This window comes from Aythya fuligula, chromosome 1 (genome assembly GCF_009819795.1).
Source record: "Aythya fuligula isolate bAytFul2 chromosome 1, bAytFul2.pri, whole genome shotgun sequence".
Taxonomy (NCBI): Eukaryota; Metazoa; Chordata; class Aves; order Anseriformes; family Anatidae; genus Aythya; species Aythya fuligula.
Genome location: NC_045559.1, coordinates 152457068 through 152478499, shown reverse-complemented (window position 1 = coordinate 152478499; position 21432 = coordinate 152457068). Strand labels below are relative to the sequence as shown.

Below are 21432 nucleotides of genomic sequence, written 5' to 3'. Positions count from 1 at the left end.
CGGAGCCCACACAGCCCCGGTCACCCTGCCCCGGGCGGCCCGTCCGGAGCAACGGGTTGACCAGGCGGCCGGGGAGCCCGTTCCTTCCCCGCACCGCCCCGCTCGGCCCGGGGGGGAAGCGCTGGGGCCGGGGGGCGGCGCGGGGCGGGCCGGGGCGGGCCGGGGCCGCCCCTCCGCCAGCAGCCGCCGCCGCCGCCGCGGCGGGAGAGGCGAGGAGAGGAGAGGAGAGGAGCGGAGCGGAGCCGCTGCAAGGAGGCGCCGCCGCCCGGCTGGGAGAAGCGGCCGCTCCCCGGCCCCGCTCCGAGGTAAGGCGGCTCCGCACCCCGCGGGTTTTCTCCCCCCATCCCGGAGCCTCCTGCACCGGGGACGTCGCCGGTGTCCCCGGGAGCGCTCGGCTCGGCCGCTGTCCGGCCTCTCTTCCTCCTTTTCCTCCTCCTCCTCTTCCTCTCCTTCCCCTCCCACGCCCGCAGTTTCCCCCCTGGCTCGTGTTCCTCGTGGGACCTGGCGCTCGGCAGCAAGTTTGGGGGACTTTGCAAAAGGGGGAGGGGGGCTCGGAGCCCCCTTCCCCGAGCGGCACCCGCCGCACACACACGCTCCCTTCCCCTCCAGGGTGCTGGGGTACGCACCCCAAACCTCCCACGCACCCACTCGTGTCGGTGAAGGAGACAGGGCGAGAGGCCAGCGTGCACCCCAAGGAGCTTGGCACGCATGCTGGATGTCCTCCCCGCAGCCAGCGACATGCAGAAAGCTCGCACACGCAAGGAACGGGCACGTATAGGCACACATGGCACCTATACGCGCACACGTATGTTTTCCGAGCAGTGACAACGTCGCCTACGGGCTTCTGTTTCCAGACGCTTTCCTTTCTGTTTCCCTCAGGCTGATTTGCATTTCTGCTCAGAGGTGAGCCCGGCAGCAGAAATGCGGGCTTCAAACAGGAGCAAGGAGCAACTCGGTCGCCTTTAATGCCCCCACGGAGGACAGCCACGTGGGGTTTGCGCGCTGTGAAGCGAGTGTGTCGTGCCGGTGTACCTTGTTCAGGCTTGTAGGTTTTTAAAGCAGTGTGGACTTGCAGGCAGGAGCGGAAGTGCGATTAATTTTAAGCATGTGACTTGGCCCAGTGCTTATCATTTTAACGTGGCGTTCGTACCTTGGTAAATACGCATAGATTTAGCCATCTGTCCTGCCTTTTCCCTTCTTGCGTGCACATACCAGTGTGTGCGTGCACACAAGTGAAAAATGTGCCTGTAGTAGGCTTTAGGGCCAAATACGTGTTTCGACTCTTCTGGGAAATACTCTAAAGTTACTGTGGAGGACTGATGGGAAGCTTCTTTGATACAGTCCTTCGACTGTGTGTTTGTTTTTATTTTAAAATTGCTTCAGCAATGCCAGTTTGTAACTTGCAATGCACTGGGTGTTAAGGCTGTTTGCATACACACACTACAGCTGGTACTGCTGCTGGAAAGCATGCCGTTCTTCCCACTGTGGACAAGGCCCTTTTGTGTAGTGTCAGCTTAGTAGGCTTTTATTGGGTACGTGAAGCCAGGGAAGAGCCCTGTAGCCTCTCCCTTCTGTGACGAGGAAGTTTGGGGGTGCCAACCGTTGCTGCTCATCAGATGCTGGCTGGAGCCCCGAGTTGGGATGTGCCAGTCTTTGGGTCTTGCCAGTGTTGCTGGCCTATGCTATGGCTCATCTATGTGCAGGTGAAATTCGGAATATATTTCCCTATGTCACCAGAGGAGTGGTCCCTCTGCAGATACATGGGTGGGCCACATGGCTTGTGTCACCCCAACATGCTTTCCCTCTGAATCTTATCTCTGTTATCATTTATGGCCCTCTCTGAAGGAACGGCCTATTTTTAGACCTCGGTAGACCTGCCAAAATCTCAAATCTTTGGCATTGGTCTGTTTGGGATTGTGATGCTGAAATCTTCATTTGAGCATCATTTTCTTAAATTTGGCTTTTGCAGAATAACAGTTGTCATAAGAAGATTAAAAATAAAGTCTACTTGCTGTTAACACTTGGTGGGTGAAATTTTCATCTTGTCTACTACATCTGGTCTGTAGCTTCTCTGCTAGTTGCATAGTCTCTAGAATTGTAGTATGCAGTACCAAATAGGCTGCCTGTTCTTCTAGCCTAGGGATTCTCAAACCGTAGTACATGTACCGTAGCAAAAGTGGTATGTGAGGTGGACCAGTGATGTGTGACTGCTCTGGGTTTAGGAACCTTCCTGGTCTTGCTTTTTCTTAGCTTGAAAGCTCAATTACAAGGCAGTGGAAAAAATTCTGTTAACAATTTATGGCAGGAAGAAGGAAAAGCATACAAAATTGGTATTCCTTTTGCTGCGTGATGGTGTTGGATGTTTTTGCATCCTCTGGGTAGCTCTTGGAATCTCAGCAATGCTTTATGATTATTTTTACTCCTTACACTGATGAGTAAAATTATAGAGCCTAATTTGTTTAGGTTTGGCATGTTCTTACTGAAACTGATGCTATGCTAGGTGAATGAACAGTCTGCTTGTTTATACTACCTTATATTTTTTTTTCCATTTTTAATAGGCCCCCATAGGTCTTACTGTGGTATTAGTAGAAGGTTTCAGAATTTGATTTAATCTGCCAACAAAAACAGAAACAAAGATCCACGAACCGTATTAAACTTGTTATTGAATAAGGTATTTTAATACTGTCCGTTATCAGGGTAGAAACCTCACTTCAAATTGCTCCATCCAGTGCTACAATCACAGTTACTGCTCTTTTACATATTTTTGTTTTGTTTTGGCCATTTATTCTTAGCTCTGTGGTGTTGGATTGAGTGCTCAAGACAGATGTGAACACGCTACCTTCATCTTTGAAGAGTTGTAAAGTAACCTAACTGGATTCCAGATCTCAGTGTATTTTTCCTCATGCCCCTCTATCATATTTCAAACTCTTTCTGTCTAGTCATGACTCCTTTCCAGATGTCTTTTACTTATCAGATCTTTGCTGGGTCACTTTTCCTCACATGAGTTACTATTCATTTTTTATAGGCATCCGATAAATTGAAATGCCTGATGAAATTTTCTTTCTTTTTTCTTTTTCTTTTCTTTTTCTCTATTACCTTTCATCAGTACTCTCCCACGTTCATTTGTAACTTTATGTAAGTAGAGGTAGCTAGAAAGTGTTCATTAAAATGTCACTGAAGTGAAAGTCAGGAAAAGTGTTGATCAAAATACTTTTCATTTTCTAGTCACTCATTTCTTGTGAATAATCCTTTAAAAACAAAAATAATCTCCCTTTTAGACTATTGATATTTCCCCTGTGCTTTTTGCACAGTCTTGATCATTATGGATGGATTATTTGTGATAACTGGGTTTGACACCTTCAAAGCTTCAGAGAAACGTGATACTGAAACACAACTAAATTTGGAATAGAAACGCAGTCGGGTATGGCTTAAACAAATATAGGTACGAGGGAAGAGCAGTCATCTTCAAAGAGCTGCAGGTAGTGGATAATGCAACAGTTTATCCCTGCCTTGCAGTTGCAGATCAACATTTTTAGCTCATGATTAGTGACTGAGGGAAATTATTGTCAGGGATTGTTTTTCTGTGGAGGCTGAGGTAGCCCTTTTGCTGTCCGGGGCCTAGGCCACAGAGTGCTTGAAGACTACAAGGCTGTTTTTGGTGCAGTTTGGAAGGTGGAAGGATGTGGTGGTCTGCAGCTGTATTCCTGGAGAAAGACACAGCATGTTCTGGAGTAATAAAATTTCCTAGAGTGGAAGGCTTCATGGCCTGCTACAGTGTATTGCAGGCACAGGTCACTCTTTGCCTAGATAGAGCTGAGACAGCAATGCTGTCATTGAGTAATGTTTCAGTATGAAAGTATAATGTCAGTGTAAAGTCCAGAAATACTTCTGACCTATGACCAGTTGGGATCATGTATCTTAAAGCAACAAAACCAGAGCCTGTAGGTGGCTGCAGCCTCTCAAGTGTTTTCCTTTGCTCGCTGGTGAATTCCAGGTTTAGATTTAACTTCAATTCAATTTAACTTCAACCGCTCCTCAGCAGCAGGTCGTTTTGACAGTGCCGCAGCTGTTTGTGCTGAAGGATAAATAGGTCTTGTTGTCTCCATATTGGAAGAATTAGAGACTGTTTCTGACCTGTTCACTTGCTGGTTTGATGCTGATGTTGGAAAGCAGCATGGAGAGAACTGAGCTTTGTAGGTCTCTACCAGGGAAGGCCGAAGGCTGGTGGAGCAGCTTCCCACTGCTACCGAATTATATTGCTGCTTGTTTTCAATTGCTCCTAGCTTAGTTAGGAAGGACCCAAGCTTTATCATATTTTGTGGGCTCTCGTGAGGTGTCTCCCCCCCCCCCCCCCGGTGACAAGTATTTCATGCCTGATGGAATCCAAAGGAGGTCTGGGAGGCTGAGTATATATGAACCTGTATCTCCTGTGATAGGAACTCATTAGATGTGCAGGAAGGTCCGTGCCCTCTCTTTAGTTTGGTGTCCCTTGTCCATAGCTTTAGGCCCAATTAGGTGAGCTGATAGTTGGCTTTGGTACTGACCTTTCTCAGGAAAGGGAGATTTGGCACTAGCTAAGGAGAGTGGCAAGTTTTTTACATTTTCGAGGAGGAAGGCAACTTCTGAGTATTTTGTTAATGGTTTAAGTCTGGAAAGAGTGTGGGTTGAATTCACAGGTCTTGGAAGAAAACATGTTTTGAAGAAGAGGGATGTCAAAATGTACTCAGCTTGGTTTGTGAGTGAGCTGTTAGTGGGTATGGGTGAAGTGTGTTCTTGTTAGCTGAAAGGGATTTCAAAGCATGCACAAGGTTTTTATGAAGTAGGACATTTCTCTGCAGTGCTCTAAGTTTATATGGACATTATAAGCTCTGAGCATCAATGGCCTTAGCATAAGCTTTGAGGAATTGGTTACTTGGCCATTGTTTGCTGTCCTAAAATCTGGAACTTCCGTCCTATGTGTGTAATTGATGAATAGCCTAAAAATATCACGACAATTTTTGATTTCTGGGTGTGTTACTGAAGCAGTGGTTGTTGAGTTTTGACTGTATTTATGATCAGTGCTAGTGGCACCAGTTAGCAGGTCCCTGAGCTCTCAGGCCCTTGCCATGCTTGCCTCCTGTGAACTGTACAAGATTTTGGAGTTTCCCAGCCTTTGCTCTACTATGGCTTTCTGTAGCTCCTGATTAACTGGGAGTTCTCCCACTTGCTTGAACGAGGAGGTGCTTTTTCCAAAACGGCAATAATGTTGTGACATCCTTAATCTCTGACTTCTCTGTCAGGTCCGCAATACAGCCAGCTCTGCTGGTTGGACCAGAGGTGACCTGTGAAGGTGCCAAGGGAACTATGAGGAAACTGGCTTTTCATACAAAACATGAAAAGATGAATATTGGAGTCTTAACATGTTTAGCCTTGTCAATATACTTGCTGAAATTCCCTAGATTTATCATTCTGGTACATTTTGCTACCTTCTATTACAAGGTATTAGCGTTAGCCTTCCTAAATCTGTTCTATTCCTTTAAGTGAATAAATGTTAACTTTAGCTTTCCAGGTTAGCGAAATATAATAAAAATGCCTTACTAGAAACACCTTAGATTTCATATTTGCAGAACAGGTGAGTAAAGTTCTTCCTGCCATCTGCTTGTGCCTGAGTCTTTGACTTAGCATCATGAGGGAGGAAGAAAAAGACGTAGGATTTAGATCTCCTGTAGACAGCTTTGGGTGATGCAATTCCGATCAGGTATTTCACTCCCGAGAATCTGTATTGCCTGTTGGCAGTTAGAGATAGGTCTCATGTTACTCAATTCATTCACTTAATTTCATAATGCTTTATGCTCTTTGCTTCCTGTTTGTGGTGGACTGTATTTCTCGTGCTACTTACAGCTTTTAGAAGATATCTGATTTCTCTGGCTCTTTTCCAAATTTCTTGAACCGTCTATTCCAGTTTATACTTTGGTAGTCCATGGTAGTGGACTCTGTCATATGGATTGCTAGATGCCCCAGGAGAAGCATGGTTACCCTGGTATTCCTTCTGGAGGTACAAGCTGTTGAATCTTGGACATGGTTAGACCTGGCAATGCATCCTGTGCAAGCAGTGGTGAGCATGGACGTGAAGGGTGAGGGCTTAATATCTGTGGTGGTATGATTAGGACACAATCCAGCAGAGCCGAGGTATTGTGAGTGGCTTCAGTCTGACATTTTCTTGACATAACCTGTCCTTACTGCCATGAATTAGAGGAAGAAAAATCAATATGCTTTCTGAGTTGTAAAGCAACCTCTTGACTAATAGCGTGGCAATAACTGGAGGCCAGAGCTGGGTGGAGCTCAGTACTCCTCCCTTGTGAGGCAGCAGGGTGGTTTGGTAGACTGAATTGTGGTGATGGCCCGAGGGCTGACAGGAGGATTAGCATGGCATTGTCCTCGCTTTCTAGAGAGCTTACCTCATGCTTCTTTAAAAATTTCAGAGATGATTGAAGCCCTTTTTCTTGCAGTGTTACCAGCAGTGCCAATCCTGCTAGGGCTGGTCCCTGCTGCTGCTGAGTCCCCAGTGGAGGAAGTCTGGAAACAAACTGGAAACGGGGATGATGTCAGTCTGTGGGATGCTGTGCACAAGGCTTTGGGGATTGAGACAAAGAGTTTTCTGAACTGGAGGAATGATTAAAACTGCTGTAGTTCTGCTTTGTTTACATCAGCAGAATTTTGTCAAGGGGTTGTAATTATTTGTTGCTTTCCACATAAAAGACTGAAAAAAGGAGTAGACTGAAAAAATGGGATATTCTAAAAGGATTTTTTTAGAGCTGTCAATACACTTCAGGTTGTGTTGCCTCAGAAAGAAATGTTTGGACATGGCCATTACTGGCAATGTCTGCATCAAATCTTGGTTTCTGAAGGATGAATAAAGGATTCATCTAGAAAGTAAGCACTAATAACTTCATTTCTTTGTTGTTCAGTTGTCTTTCAATAGCTGGAAGGGTTTTGATGAGGTAGTGTGGCTTCGTGATAGATATTTTGTAAAATCGAAGTGCACTCAATACTTAAAATATCTGAGAGGACAGAAATAGCAGGGCCCAAAATCCTGTGGACCTTTCTGTGCAGGATCCAGGGCTTTTAACCCATCCTTCTGCCAGCAGTTCAAAGAAGAATCAAAGAAGCAGACGCAAAAAACATTTGAGTGGTATTCTCTTGTATATGCTGCCAAGAGTAAAGGACCAGATGATCTTGAAGGTCTTTTCCAACCTTAATGATCTGATGACAGAGATAAAGCTAACATTTCTCTAGTTCACCCACTGGGAACTGAGCATACCTTCACTGCTTTTATCCGAGGTGCTACATCCAGCTCAGATGAAGAGCTGTTGCCATGTCTAGATCCAGTATGAAGCTACCACTGTGAACAGGGGCCTGGGCTGAGGGAGCTGGGGGTTTTGAGTTGGATGACAAAGCTCAAGCACAACTCGGTAGCTGCTTACACCTACTCAAGGATATGATTATAAAGATATTAAAGCCAAACTCTCCTAAGCAGTGCCTGATAGCAGCGATGGGCGATGGCAACGCGTTTTAGCTTTGGAGATTCAGGCTGGACATGGGGAGGGTAGTGCAGCACTGTGGCAGGTCCTCCAGAGAGGCCAGTACCTGTCCCCAGAGCTTCTCAGGACTCATTGAGACAGTGCAACAGCTGAACTGGTCTGCTGTTGGTGATGGTTTTGTTTCCAGTTGGAGGCTGGAGTAGGGAACCTCTGTCAACAGGCTTCTTTTTGTCTCACCCGGCCCAGATAGGAGGGTAGAAATCCTTGTGTGGTTAATACAGCCCTAACAGTCAAACCCCAAGTCGTGGGCCTGCTAAAGCTGGCTTCACAGGATGAGGTGCCATCGTGATCACCGAGAAGGCAGGTGGACTGTGCTGAAACTGGCCTTAAGATCTTAAGTTCGTAAGACTGTATACCGACTGCAGCAAAGGATCTACATAATCTTCATCCTGCGCTCTTCCTCTGCAGTCCCCTTTGCTTAGTACTCCCTCTAAGCCGAAGGTAGCAGACAGGATACCTTCTAATCTTATTTTGCTTCTACTAATATGCATTAGTGCTAATATTTAATCGTTATTCAAGTTGGTACTAGGGGGAATAGCCAAATGAATGGCTCTGTCAATTTTTTTATCTTATTTTATATGAGAGTGGAAGAAGAGAAGAGAGTCAGAGTAAAATGCTGAAGCAGTAAAGTGCACAGTGTTAGAAAGCTGGATGCTATCCACTTACAGAGTTTTCCCTACAAATAAACTCTCCTTTCTGTTTGTGGACCTCTAGTGAATGACACAGTGTGTGAATTTTGATTTTGAGGCATTCTTTCTGCAATTTACTTCATTTTTGAGGTGGTGGGATTAAATCTGCAAGTATGCTGCTGGAGCCGTACTGTCATCAGAGATTAGGCTTTTGGATGCCATTTTATCCCACACCTAGTGCTTCTGCTAGAGGACCTTGTTTCTCGCCCTTCATTACTCCTTGTTTGCTTATTTTTCCTGAGTGAAAGCAATTCTTGTTTCTTCCTCTGTATACAGCTATTTATTTTCTTGGTTTCTGTTAGCCTAATGTGACATCAGAAAAAATGAAGGTCCATGATCATGTATATTTATATAGTGTTATGTGGCAGAATAACCGGGCAAAGAACCACATAGGATGTTTTAAAACATTACACAAATGAAAGCATTCTTGGTGCTTCACAGTAACCATACAGCAAGCTGAAACAAATCAACCTTTTTTTTGAGGTGAAAATTGAAATCTGGTGTAAAACCCATGACTGTTTGAACGCATGTAATTCTGATGTTTAAAGAAAAGCTTGCCTATGTGAACACAAACTCATAGCCTTCACAAAACAGAGCTGCCTGCTAACCAAAAGACTAGTTGCTTGCCAACAGTTCGCTTGGCATAGCTTTCTCCTACCTGTCATCCGTACTTCGCAGAAAGAAATAAAACCCTGTACTTATATACTCCAGGCCTATCCTCCTTGCCAAAGTAATGCTTTGTTAATTACATGGAGTCCTCTACTCTTACTTGTGCGGGTCATTAATTGCTGTAAACGGGTGAGGGATTCAATCCTGCTCTTACTGATTTTATAAAACAAAAATTATTCAATTGCTGCTCATTTTCTCTGAAGTCTCCCGGAGCTTATTTTCTCTGCTTACAGTGGAGATTGCTTGCTGATTTTGCTGCATGCCCCTGAGCATCTACCCTACGGGCTCATGCTGTTAAGTGGCAGCTTGTAGGGAAATGGCAGCTAGCGTCACCTGCTAAATAGCAATGGGATATTTTGCACCTACGTCTCAGCAGGGTGCAAAAACAATAGAATAATTTTAACCAATTAGAGTGAGTTGAATTATTTTTGTGCTAATTGAAGATGGGGATAATCAAAATGCAGCTTAGTTTCGGTGGCATCTTTTTCCCCTTGGGTTTATAATGGAGTAATAAAATAGAGCTCTTGGATTTAAGGGATAATTAAAGACTCCTCATTACATCACCGGTCAGAAAATTTATCATTTGCAGCCATTGCTTGAATTATATGCAGGATCTGGGTTATGTTAGAGGCTGATAACTGAAGCTTCACAGAAGATTAAAAAATATTTGGTTTACCTGCAGAAAATGTAATCATAATAATATTTTTTTTTCAGGCAATTATATGAAATATTATTTGTGTTAATTAGGAACTTTTTAGAGGACAAGTCTTGTTCCTGTTTGAACAGCCTGGTAGGTTGGCTGTTACAGGAAGCCAGCAAATTCTAGCTTCTCAGGGTAAGAGGCAGAAGTTTAGTATGTGTGTCCTCCACCTATGCTCCCTGAAGCACAAGGGGTTTTTCCTATGCCCATGTGACTTTGGGATGAGGTTAGCAGGTTCTCTGACAAGGTGATTTATCAACTGGTTTCCTCCTGTTGTAGGTTTGAACGGGAGCTACTCCAAATCTGAGGCCAGAACAATAGCTGTGGAGGAAATTAGTCATGGAAGGATCTGAGGAGGAAGAGGCATGTTTTTATCAGCAATGGAAGAACTTCCCAATACCCAGTGGTCCCAGTAAAGATAATTTAGGTAGTAGTGAACAGCGGTTTACACCTTTGCATTGTTTCCAGCTGGATACTGAAGACTTACAGGAACAATGTTTTCTTTCTTCTTAACTACACAATTTGCTAAAAGTGTTGGAAGGTTGTGTTCTGATGTGTATTGAGGATACTGCGTACGTTTTTGGATGGGTTTAGATAGCTAAATATATGGCATCTAAAATGACACAGGACAATTTTATATCTGAGATACCTGCATAGGGCTGGCAGATACAACCCAGGCCACACCCATGGCTCGATCTTTCAGCAGTTGCCACTGGAGCCCAACGGGAACTCCCTAGAAAGTCTAAGAAGGCACTTGATATCAGAGTTTGGGTGACTACAATTTTGATGTTGCTGTTTTAATGCTTCTGTGATTTGGTGTTTTGGATAACTGCAAACAGCTTTTTTAGCTGTCATGAATGTTTCTGATGAAACTTTTGTGTAATTCTGCATTCTAAGAGCTAGTTAATGAAGGTCATTAGACAGTTTATTTTACCTGATTTATTATTTGGCCAGTGTGTATTTCCTAGTTTATACAGAGAAAGCCAGCAAAAAATCAGCTGTTTTACCAATCTTCCCTCTCCTAAAATCCTCCCCTGAAAACCAAAGAGAAAATCAGAAAGAAGAACCTAGTCCGACTCCTCTTAGGTTAATTTGGTGTCAGTCCATTGTTCAGAGGAAGAAAGCATGAGGGTGTTCAAGGACTGATGTTCAGTCAGGGGAAAAAAAAAAAAAAACATGCTGGAACATATTCAGCATAGCTTAGAGAACAAGCTTATGTAGCTTATATAGCAACATAACTGGAACATGCTTATAGCAAGCTGAGGATTTACACCAAAGCTGTAACTGTGCATTGTGAAAATATACATGTACGTCGTCTTAAGCTATATGCTTATGTCTTTAGTTACTCTAACTTAAACTGAAAATGAAAAGTACTATCCAGCAATGTAACTAAAGAGACTAAATTTGTAAGTTCCTAATAAAGATTCTTCTATAGTAAGGTCTCATCTTTTATGTGTTTAACAGCGGACTTAATAGAAGGGTGGCCATCTCAGGTAATCAATAGAAAGACATTTTTTAGGATATGGAAGAATCTCTTAGAATATCTACTTTGGGATAAGATGAATCACAGCCTACAAATGCCTATTTCTCTCTAGTGACTATAAGGAGAGAGGGGGAGTAGGGTGACTCATGGAGATGTGGTTGTTTATATTTGGCCACATATATTTCAAGCTAAGCACATAAGGCTACATCCAGAGGCAGCTCGGCTCTGTGGTGCACCCAGGATACATGTCTCAAATGTTCAGCTATAAAACCTGGTTGGAGTGTGCTGCAGCTTCTTCTGGCTGGTGTGTTCGTTACCCATCCCAACTGCAACCATCGTGAGAAGGAAGGGTGCTTGCATACTCAGTTTGCTTCCTGAAGGGGATGTGTTGTCATCCCAAAATAAAGTCAGGATGCAGGCAGGGTGCGAGCTTGAACCCATGCATTTGGATCTCATGATCTAGACATGGCTTAAATTCCCTGTGCAACCAGCGGGTGGAGAGAGGAGATTTAGAAGGCCTCCAGAAGCCACCTCAGGTTTGGTAAGGTGAATCCTAACTTCTGGCTTTGAATAAGTGCTTGCTTCTGTCTTTTTGTTTCATATTTCTCTCAGCATAGATAGTGAAACTAGAACAGTCTGTTTTCTTGTCTGTGTATGATCAATTTCAAGGTTTTCTAGGTTAGGAGGAAGTTGGGATGTCTAGGTACTAGAAAGTTAAAGCATTTGAAATCCTGGACTTACAGTTCTTATAAGCATATTTAAAAAGAAACAAATCGGATCTAGCAGCATCCTTTCAGAGCATCATGCCTAATTCTGGTCAGTAACTTGCATTTTGGCAGTGCTGGAGATCTTATTTTTGTAACTTAATACGATTTCTACCATCGCTTCAGCCCCATTATCTCAGAAATAGTGAGATATTTTGCAAAGACTGGCATCAGTAGCACTGTGCATGAATAGGTCTAGGTGTCTAGATTTAAACTCTTGGCAGCTGCCTTGAATGTTCTTTCTGCTGTCATTCAGACCATAGCTACTAAGGTTGAATTTTGCTGGTAGTAGCAGCTGTGGGAAGTTACTAGGGGAAGAGTCTATCACTGACACGAGGAATAGTTCTGAAGTTCTTTTCCCCATTGCTGAACTTACCGAAATGTCACTGTTGCCATAGGTCATTTATGCAGGGCTGAAAATCATCTTTCTGCTGCACTCAATATCATGTAAGTTGCTTGGCGCTTTAAATGCTAGTGATATCTATAGTCCATACTTGTATAGCTCTGTTTAAATCAAGAAGTTTTGTTGTTTTAGGGATTAGATCTAATAGCTATCATTCAAGAGTAAAGAAGGCAAAAAGAAAAACATACATTTTGCTCATTCCAGTTTACCGCTACTTTATTACTTCCAAAATCATCCAATTTTCTCCAAAAGTTATATCTACAACCTTCAGAAAATTGTGTGCAAGAATCACCTTCAGCAGTGTTTTTACCTTGAATCATTAATTACAGGAAGCTCTCAAACAGAGCAGATGGCATTTCTGTGTTCAGAATGTACCTTTATTTGTTTTTCTTCTCTCAGTTTGACATCTGAGTTTCTCTGTGTCTGTAAGATTTTGTCATACTGCAATTAAATATATAATAGAATGCATAAGTAGGCCTGAAAAATGAAATCCTGTCCTTTTTTTTTTTTTTTTTTTTTTTGTAACTAACATAAAAGATGCATGATTGGATGGGCACATCTCAACTTCAGATCAGTCACTCTGGAACTCCTTGCTCAATGTACAGAACAGGTATTTTTAAATATATTTTTTTCCTTCAGTCTGTGAACTCATGCCTTACTTGCTGCATGCTACTCAAACACCTTTTTTTTTTTTTTTTTTTCCCAGAAAGATTATGTATTTTCTCTTGAGCTTTTTGATGGGACTTAGCTGAGGGGCTGACACATCTGACCATTTATTTTCAGCACACCTTAGTGATTTGAGAGGATTCTGATAATTTGACAGGGGAGGATCTAAAATGTAATCATCCACACGAGGAACCAGGTGAGAACATAGCTGCTAGTTTTGCTTACATAATTTAAGAGGACTGTCATAGATTGGTTTGGGTTGGAAGGGGTCTTAAAGACCATCTAGTCCCAACCCCCCTGCCATGGGCAGGGACACCTCTCACCAGACGAGGCTGCCCAAAGCCCCATCCAGCCTGGCCTTGAACATTTCCAGGGATGGGGCACCCACAGCTTCTCTGGGCAACCTGTTCCAAGGCCTCACCACCCACACAGTGAAGAATCTTCTGAAATCTAATCTAAATCTATCCTCTTTCAGTTCAAAGCCATTCTCCCTTGTCCTGTTACCACGCTCCCTGACAAAGAGTCCCTCCCCAGCTTTCTTGTAGGCCCCCTTTAGGCACTGTAAGACTGCTGTAAGGTCTCCCCGGAGCCTTCTCTTCTCCAGGCTGAACAATCCTACTCCCTCAGCCTGTCTCTTGCTCAGAGCTGTTGCTCAGTGTGGGCTTGGTTTGTTCCTACAATGCACCTGGAAGCTGTGGCACAGTCAACATGTGCGCTGTGAAGCAGTGCCACCAAAATAAAGCTGTGGAGGTATTGGTGAATCCCAGTGCTTCTGGGCTTTGTGCTGGTAACTTGTCTGGATTTAGTTATTTCTTTTAAACTTTGTGAAGTAACTTGGAAGTTTCCTTCTCAGAAGCAAACTAACAAACCACTAAAGCTCTTGATGCGTGTTGCCATGTTGGTTCACTGAGAAAGGGGGACTGTGGCTGTGTGTCCTGCTGGACAGGAGAGGGCAGGGGACAGGGTGCTGGCACCAAGCTGAGGGACACGGCTGGCCTGCCTTTCCACAGCACAGGGCAAGCCCCTCTGTGGGCAAAATGGTGGTGTCTGCGCTGCACATCCTCGTGCTTGGACCCTGTGTGGTGCTGTGGGGCCATCGGGCTTCATCAGTCTTTTGTCCTTCCCTTGGTAACATCTCTCAGCTCCTGGCCATGGTGGACCCAGTGGTTCCCCGTGCTGGCTGCTCTCTCCAGCTCCTCATCCAGCTGAAACACTCTCTGCTTCCTTGCTTTAACCTTTTGCTCAACCAGACCCAGGATTCCCAGATTCTGGCTCTTGCTTCTCTTCCTCCCCTTCCTCTAATTGCGACCTCTCCTCTCCTGCCCAGCTTCGTGCCATGTTTTGGTCCCCTTGACCTTTTCTCACACCCTGCTGTGGTGCTGTATGAAGAGTCTGTCTCCTGCACATCCGTGGGGCATCAGCCGAAGGGTCACGAAAGCAACAGGCGAGGTTGTCTTCCTGCTGTCACTTCCAATGTCTGGTCTTTGGCAGATGGGAGCAGCAGTTACAGGGGAAATCCTGCTAATCTCCTGTAACTTGAGCCCATTACATGCTCAGTCGCACTGTGGGGTTGGTGCCTTTCCAGCCACATTCGGAGGAGGTGGTGGATTCTTGCTGCAGAACATTTTCCGTGATTTACGTTGCAGGGCTCAAAAAGAAAAATAGGAAGGTGTACCAGCTGGATTCCGGTAGGTGCTAGAGCTTTGTCTGACACAAAGATGTTTTCATAAGCATAGCAAAAGGCATAGCCTTTAAAAATTAAAGTAAATAAATAATAAATAATAAACTGAGGGATCAGTGCTGTGCCAAATTTCAAGCCTGCGCTGTCAAGGGTGAGCGGGGGGAGCAGAGTTCCCCAGTTGAGTCGGTTGTGAGAACGGCAGAGTAACATGTTTTTGTCTAGCCTGTCTCAGAAATGGGCAAACTGCGTTTTGGCAGGCAAATAAATAAATCCTGCAGCAGATGTCCAGCATGGAAAATTTTAACACGGGCAGTTTGAGTTTGACAGAATCAGAGGAATGTGGAAAATACCAACGAGATGCGCCGGGCCACCTCGATAATAGATGGAGCAGGCCAGCCGTGTGACCTGTCTCTGGGGTTCTGAGACTCTTCAGTACCAGTTATTTAGTTTTTTGTTGTTGTTGATGTTAAAAGCAGAGAATGGAGGGGGTGATTCAGCAGAGAGGGAGGGCTGCCTTGTAGGAGCCAGCAGAAACTTGAACTTGAAGGAGGGGGAGCTGCGAAGGGATGGAGGAGAGGAGTGCGTCATGGTCAGATGGTGGGGACACCGGTGGCAGCGGGCCAGAGGGCTGGTGGTGCCAAGGAGGGGGGGGAGACCTTAATAAATCAGATGGGAGATGATGAAGCCCAAAGGAGAGTGTTTGCTTGCAGGATGGCAGGGTGATGGGTTTTGGAAAGCGTCATTTCTAATATGCAAAACAGGCGATAGGAAACAATGGGGCCTTGGGACGGAACTGCCGGTTGAATGAGGGCTTTGTTTTCCTCTTGTCTATTCACATTTTTAAAGTTTTAGTGGAATTTAAATAGATTTTACACATTTTTATGTAATGGATTGAATCGCATAAACGGCTGTCTAAAGTAGTATTGCACTGCAATCTTTATCCCCTTCTGGATAAAGATTGACTTTCTGGTTAAGCTCATTTTTGTATTTTTTCTTAATTGCAACTCTTGTTCAATAATCCTTTGCTGCCTTGCTCTCTTATTTAAAACTCCAGCAAAAATTGTGAGCAAATTGACCGACACCAGACCTTGTGTAACGAATGTATCGATCTGCCCACGGTTTGGCTTGAAAATGGCAACTGGTTTCGTAGTCCTTACGCCTGAACCTCGATGCTAACGAAGATCAGTTGTGAGCATGTACCACAGTTTGGGGGCCGCTTACGTGTTTTTTACTGCCAAGGGTATTAAAACGTCATCAGATGGATCATGTCTTTGTCGAGGAGCATCCCGTACCTGTGGTGCATGACAATTGGTTTCAAATGTTATGAAAGTGATGGTGTATGTGTGGCTGTTAAATGCAAACACTGCACAGTAGGGTTGTGCAGTATTAAAATGAGAACATCAAGGTCTGAATCGGAGTGCGCGTTGGCTGCACGTTAAAATAAGGGGCGGATTATTTGCCTTGAGATGCACGGCAAACCTTTACAAACAAAACAGCATCGCTGCAGTTCTACGATTTCACCAGTGCTGTTTGTGCACGCGTTTATGCCCAGCAAAAGCTCTTAAAACCCTTCTGCAAAAACATCGCCGAGCTGTCACGGCGATGGAGGGGAAGGGAGTTGTTTGCGTTTGCTGCATGTGGGATTTCATGGAGGGGGATCGCTTTGCCTCCTCGCCAGCAAAACTCCTTTCCTGGGCGAGGGAAATTCCCGGTTCATCAGTATGGACGCATTGTTTTTACACGTTGGAAGCGCTGTGTTGCTGTGTCAATCACCCCGATACAGTCGGTGCGAGAGCGGCAGGGCTGACGATGCGGGGTGTGATTGGCTGCCATATGCTGGGAGGGCTCTGGGAGAAGGAAGGGCTGCAGTCCTTCAGCAACAGAGTTTAGGCTGTGTCTTTGCTTCATCATCTGAGGGAAAAATCCCCTGATAAGGGATAAGGCACAGGGCTTCCCGAGCACCAAAAAAAAAAAAAAAAAAAAAAAAAAAAAGGAGGGGGACTGCTGATCATTTTGGGTGAAAATTATTCATTGCAATGATGGAACAGGAAAGGTGCGGCTGTTTGTTGATAGCAGAGGTTTCTGTTCCCGCTGGAAATGTGCCGAATAGACAGAGCTGAACAAGGTAGGAGGATCATTGTCTTTTATTGAATGTTTAAAGAGTTTGCTGCAGTGTGCTGCATACCGTATGTGTTGCCTGGGGGAGTCGGGGAAACAAGATTTCTCTGGTGATTACCTGCTGTCGGGGCGCAGTATGCGGATTTTATGCTAACTTGTTTTTCTAGGGGAGTTCAGTCACAACATAAGCAGCTCTTTTCAGAAATAGACCGTGAGTATATGCACATTAAAAATAACGCGAGCAAAAATAAAGAAATAGGTCAGTGTGTTTCAGAAGTACGGCACCCTAATTGGATTTTTAGCTGGGCTGCCGCCTGGCAGTGCTTCCTAGCTCTAATAAAGAGAATGAGTCAACCTGGAAATCTGTGAAGTTTCTAGCAGATATGTCTGAAGATTTACGTGAATTAGGATGGCTCTTATAAATAATTCCTTATCGGAGGCTTTAACTAAAGCCAGGACGGTCTGCCTGGGGCTTGAAGGAGCTGCACGGTGAGATTACAGTATTTTACTCCATTACAAAAGTCTAGGCATTTTAGACTGCGCAGTGATTCCTTGTGTTCCCGAAGGCAAGCTGTTAGAGTTTTTCGTATTGTAGTTCAGTCGAGCATTTCCCCTGCCATTTCCAGGTCTTTGTCTCGGCAACAAAACAGGACCTTTACGTGAAAACAAGGATAACAAGGTTAATAATACGTACTGCAATTATCTGATCCTTCTGCATTTTTAATGAGAGAACACACAGCTAGCAGAATAATTTAATGAGCAGGCTGGCTTTTGCAGCAATGATTTCACTGCTGAGACACATCAACTTTCTTGCCGAGGAGGAGCCTTGGGAAGCAATGGAGAAGATTTATGTTAAGTGCTCTGGAGAGAAGGAAAAGGATTATTTAGACAGAAGACTGTAAAATTTTGGAGGGATAGAATTATTATTCATTATTATTACTTGTTAGGTGTTGGAAGCAAACTTTGCCACTGTATTGCTGGAAGGGTCTGAGGACATTGCCTCATCCCGTGACGTGCTAAAGCCTCTTCAACTTTCTCAGGCTGCCATATGCGCTGATGGTGCTCAGTACCAGTCAGGATCCCACCTAATTAGCTACCCAAATTACCATGCTGTCTTCAGCTGCTTTGATAGTGATATCATCATAATACATAACAAAGTTTAAAAAATAAAATAAAAACTTCTTCATGAAGATTAACAGTTGGTGAAGCCATAATACCCTTGAACACTATGTATAAATATTTGTATTCAGATAAGATGTGGGTGGAAAAAAAATCAAGTGTGTGAGCTAAGGAGGACTGAAGATCAATGTCTCCAAGAAGGAATAAGGTAAACGAACCTTTTACTGACTAGAAGACTTTAAATGGTGTTAAAGAAAAAAGAAACCTTTCAATTTAAGCCAATTTAAAAGGGTTTCATTAAATAGGTCCTGCTAGACCAAGCGTCCCCCTTCTCCCACCCCATTCATCCCTCACCTTTTCAAGGAGAGGTGCAGGACATGGGCTCAAAACTTCTGATGTCATCACCCAGCTCCTCACAGCTGACTTTTTTCTGCGGAGGTTGATTCAAATTCCTCGTTACCTGGCTAAATGCTCGCTGAAGACCTGGAGCTGGGATGTTGACACATCTTCAGTTTATGAATCAGTAATTTACAAACACCGAGCTCTTCGAAGTTATAGCAACCTCGTGTGTCTTCTGAGGATTTCAAGCTGCTAACAAGAGAAACATATGTCAGGATGTAGAACATTATTATTAATGGAGTATGAGTATGTACATTTTGCTGTTGCTGTTGATGTTCAAATGTAGTGTTTGTGTGCAAAGTATGCTAAGCATGTGCAGCAAAGATTGATAATTAGAAGTCAATCTTATTCATGTTATGAAGTGTGAGTTTTTTTTTTTTTTTTACTTTTGCAAATAAAACTATTTTCATGCACAGCTTTTACACAGAAAAAATTTCAGCCTCGTTTTTCAAGACTGCCTTTTTCAGATGATTTAAGTGGCTGGTTGTGTTTTTTTGTTTTTTGTTTTTTATCTTTGAGATGGCACTATAGAGAATTATCATTCTTATGTCTAACTGTCCAAGTGAAAGCTTGCATTCCTCACTCGATCATATAGCTTGTAACAGCAGACCAGGTGGAATACACAATCAGTCAACAAAGGGATTTAAAGAAAAATCTTGCCTGCTCAAGGTACGCTTTTTTATGGTGGGTTTTCATCTTGGAGGGCAGAGATAGTAACAAATACTCTGAATTATCTTTTTATGTAACTAGTTGGTAATAAAATTATTTTGGGCCAGATTCTGGTACCTCTTTTCATTTAATAATATCTTTCCTGCTCAATTTCTCTATGGACTCTATCACAGCTATTTGTACAGTAATACCTTACTGTGTTCAGTCTGTCTTTTTTCAGGGAATAAATTACTCCGTATTGAATTAGTTTCTTCGTTTTCCTAAGGTAGTATTTACTAGTGAGTTACTAGTCCTGAAGTATAGTGTTGCGACTACAGATTGTTTATAAAGGAAGATCAAGTTCTTCATTTGTAAGCATGTATTTTACAAAACTCTAAAATAACCATATGCTAAAAATATATATATTTTTTCTTGAGTAAGAGAAGTAGCTACTAATATTATATAGGATTTCAGGCACTCAGGTCTGGTAAGTCATCTCAACTGTGGATGAATGTTCTTCTCTGTTGCTCGCAAGTATGTCAGGAATAAGCTGCACTGTGTTTATTTGTAAAAAGCTCTGTAAAATGTTCACTTTTTATAGTATTGAGAGATGAAAAAAAGACTTAGTGTTCAAATGAAATTCCTCATTAGTAATTACACATATGGTTTGATTTCTTAAATCGTTAGTGAGACACATTGCTAAGGTTTAAATTTCAAATAACAGCTATTGATGATATCTTGCTCTCCAGAGTTACTGGAAATTTCTTTGACTTTAAGGAGTCTTTTTATCTTTCAGAGAAGAAATGCTTTTTTTTAAAGCTCAATGACTTTCTACTTTCTTTGTGAGTAAAAACACATAGCTCTTTACAAAAGAGAATATAATCTCTTGCAAGAATTTATTGGTATGTTTGCTTTTTAAAACCATTTTCCAGCCTTTGGTTGTGAAGCTAATTTGATATGTTGTGTTTAGCATAATGCGTTATGGTTAACTAGTGTGAACTAGTGCTATGTAACTTGTCTGTAAAGGCTGAAAGTATAGCCTGAGGAAATTAAAACTCATTTTAAGAGGGTGTCAGTGGTGAAAACTAGTTCAAATCATGGTAGTATTATCTGTTTGACTAATTAAACTAATCTTTTTATAGAAAATTCTTATATTCTTATATATTATGCAGTGACAGTTGTTGGTTATTGATGTGTGGAGCCCAAAGTCTCCTTTTAAAAACAAACTTTTCAGCTCTGTTTGGGGCAGAAGATGCTTGAGGAGAAAGGAATGACGCATCATCTTCCTAGAATTTGCCAATGTCTTAATCTCCCCATGTATGTGTGTGTATCTATATCTATAATAAGGTATATAAAATTTTTAGTTCAGTATTTTGGGCACACTAAAAAAGGAAAGTTTGGGACTGTGAAAATTTAAGAGTGTACCCACCAGGAGATTAAATGTGAAATTCATTGTAACCAGTGCAAAGAAATACAAAGTAGGCAGAAGTACGCAGAGGGCTTTTTGTGCTAGTGCTTGTTTCTAACACTGCTGAGAGATGCCAGTGTTCAGCTGGCTGCTGTTACAGAACACCTGTAGGATTCCTGGAGGTGTAAGTCTGGCAAAAGGTCTGGTGGGCTTGTGATATCGTCAACATGACAATTTAGAGCTCAGCTGTACTTCTGGTAAATTAAGGAGAGACACGCGTTTTTTTTCCTTTTCTCCTATTTTTATATGTAGATGTATGCAAACAAACGTGTAATACACATAAAATTATCATCTTCCATTGTTGTGATTTTTGAAACACAAAGAAATACATAATGAGACAGGAGGGTTTTACTGGTGTGGTTCTTGGATGAAGAAATCAATCAAGTAGGAACAGATGGCTTATATCAGAGTCTATTACTCTTTTATCTAGGTTAGATCAATAATTTTTAGACATTTCTGAGTGGATGATGCATGCCATTTGAAGAATGTCTGGGTAGTGCACATTTTTGAACTTGTAAGCAGAGACATGAGCGGTAGCAAGGTTCATATGGTGGTAAAATCTTTCCTCCTGCAGAGAGTACAGCACTTTGAACAATAGGGAGAATTAGAGAATACAGGTAAGGAAAAATACGGACATGTTTTCCCTCTAGAGTTTTATGTAAGGAAGCTTGGACTTTGAAGTGCCTATTTTTTTTTTTCCTCTTTCTGAGGGTTCTGAAGGCAAATTTTCAATGCTTTTTGGGTGTGATCACTTTTAAGAGATAGGCCTAGGAAATGTTCTTTTCACCTCCATCTAAGATTCTTTCCTATCCAGGCTGAATTATTATTATTTTTTTTTCAGAAACTGAGGATTTTTATCCGTTTTCAATCTTCAGGTGTGTATACCAAAAGGCTTGAAATCTCACCCCCCCACACCCACTTCCTGAATCTGTAGTGATTTTTTATTTTACGGCAAGTATTTTATAAGCATTTATTTTTGGGTAGTGTCTGGAACTTAGTCTAAAACGAACCTTAAATTGGAAAGTGACAAGATAAGATTTCCACT

The 21432-nt window shown here is 42.9% G+C and overlaps 1 protein-coding gene across 9 annotated transcripts in view; it reads left to right on the top strand.

The window, feature by feature from the left end:
- Positions 1-202: 202 nt before the first annotated feature.
- The window catches only part of MBNL2 (muscleblind like splicing regulator 2), a 106541-nt gene continuing 85311 nt past the window's right edge, over positions 203-21432 (top strand). For 7 of the 9 annotated variants that reach the window (XM_032201902.1, XM_032201882.1, XM_032201857.1 and 4 more), the window contains exon 1: positions 16483-16760. The gene's annotated coding sequence lies outside the window, so the exon portion shown is untranslated. Of the gene's footprint in view, positions 306-16482; positions 16761-21432 lie in introns of those variants that run through there. The other 2 variants (XM_032201865.1, XM_032201919.1) reach the window with 2 other exon arrangements.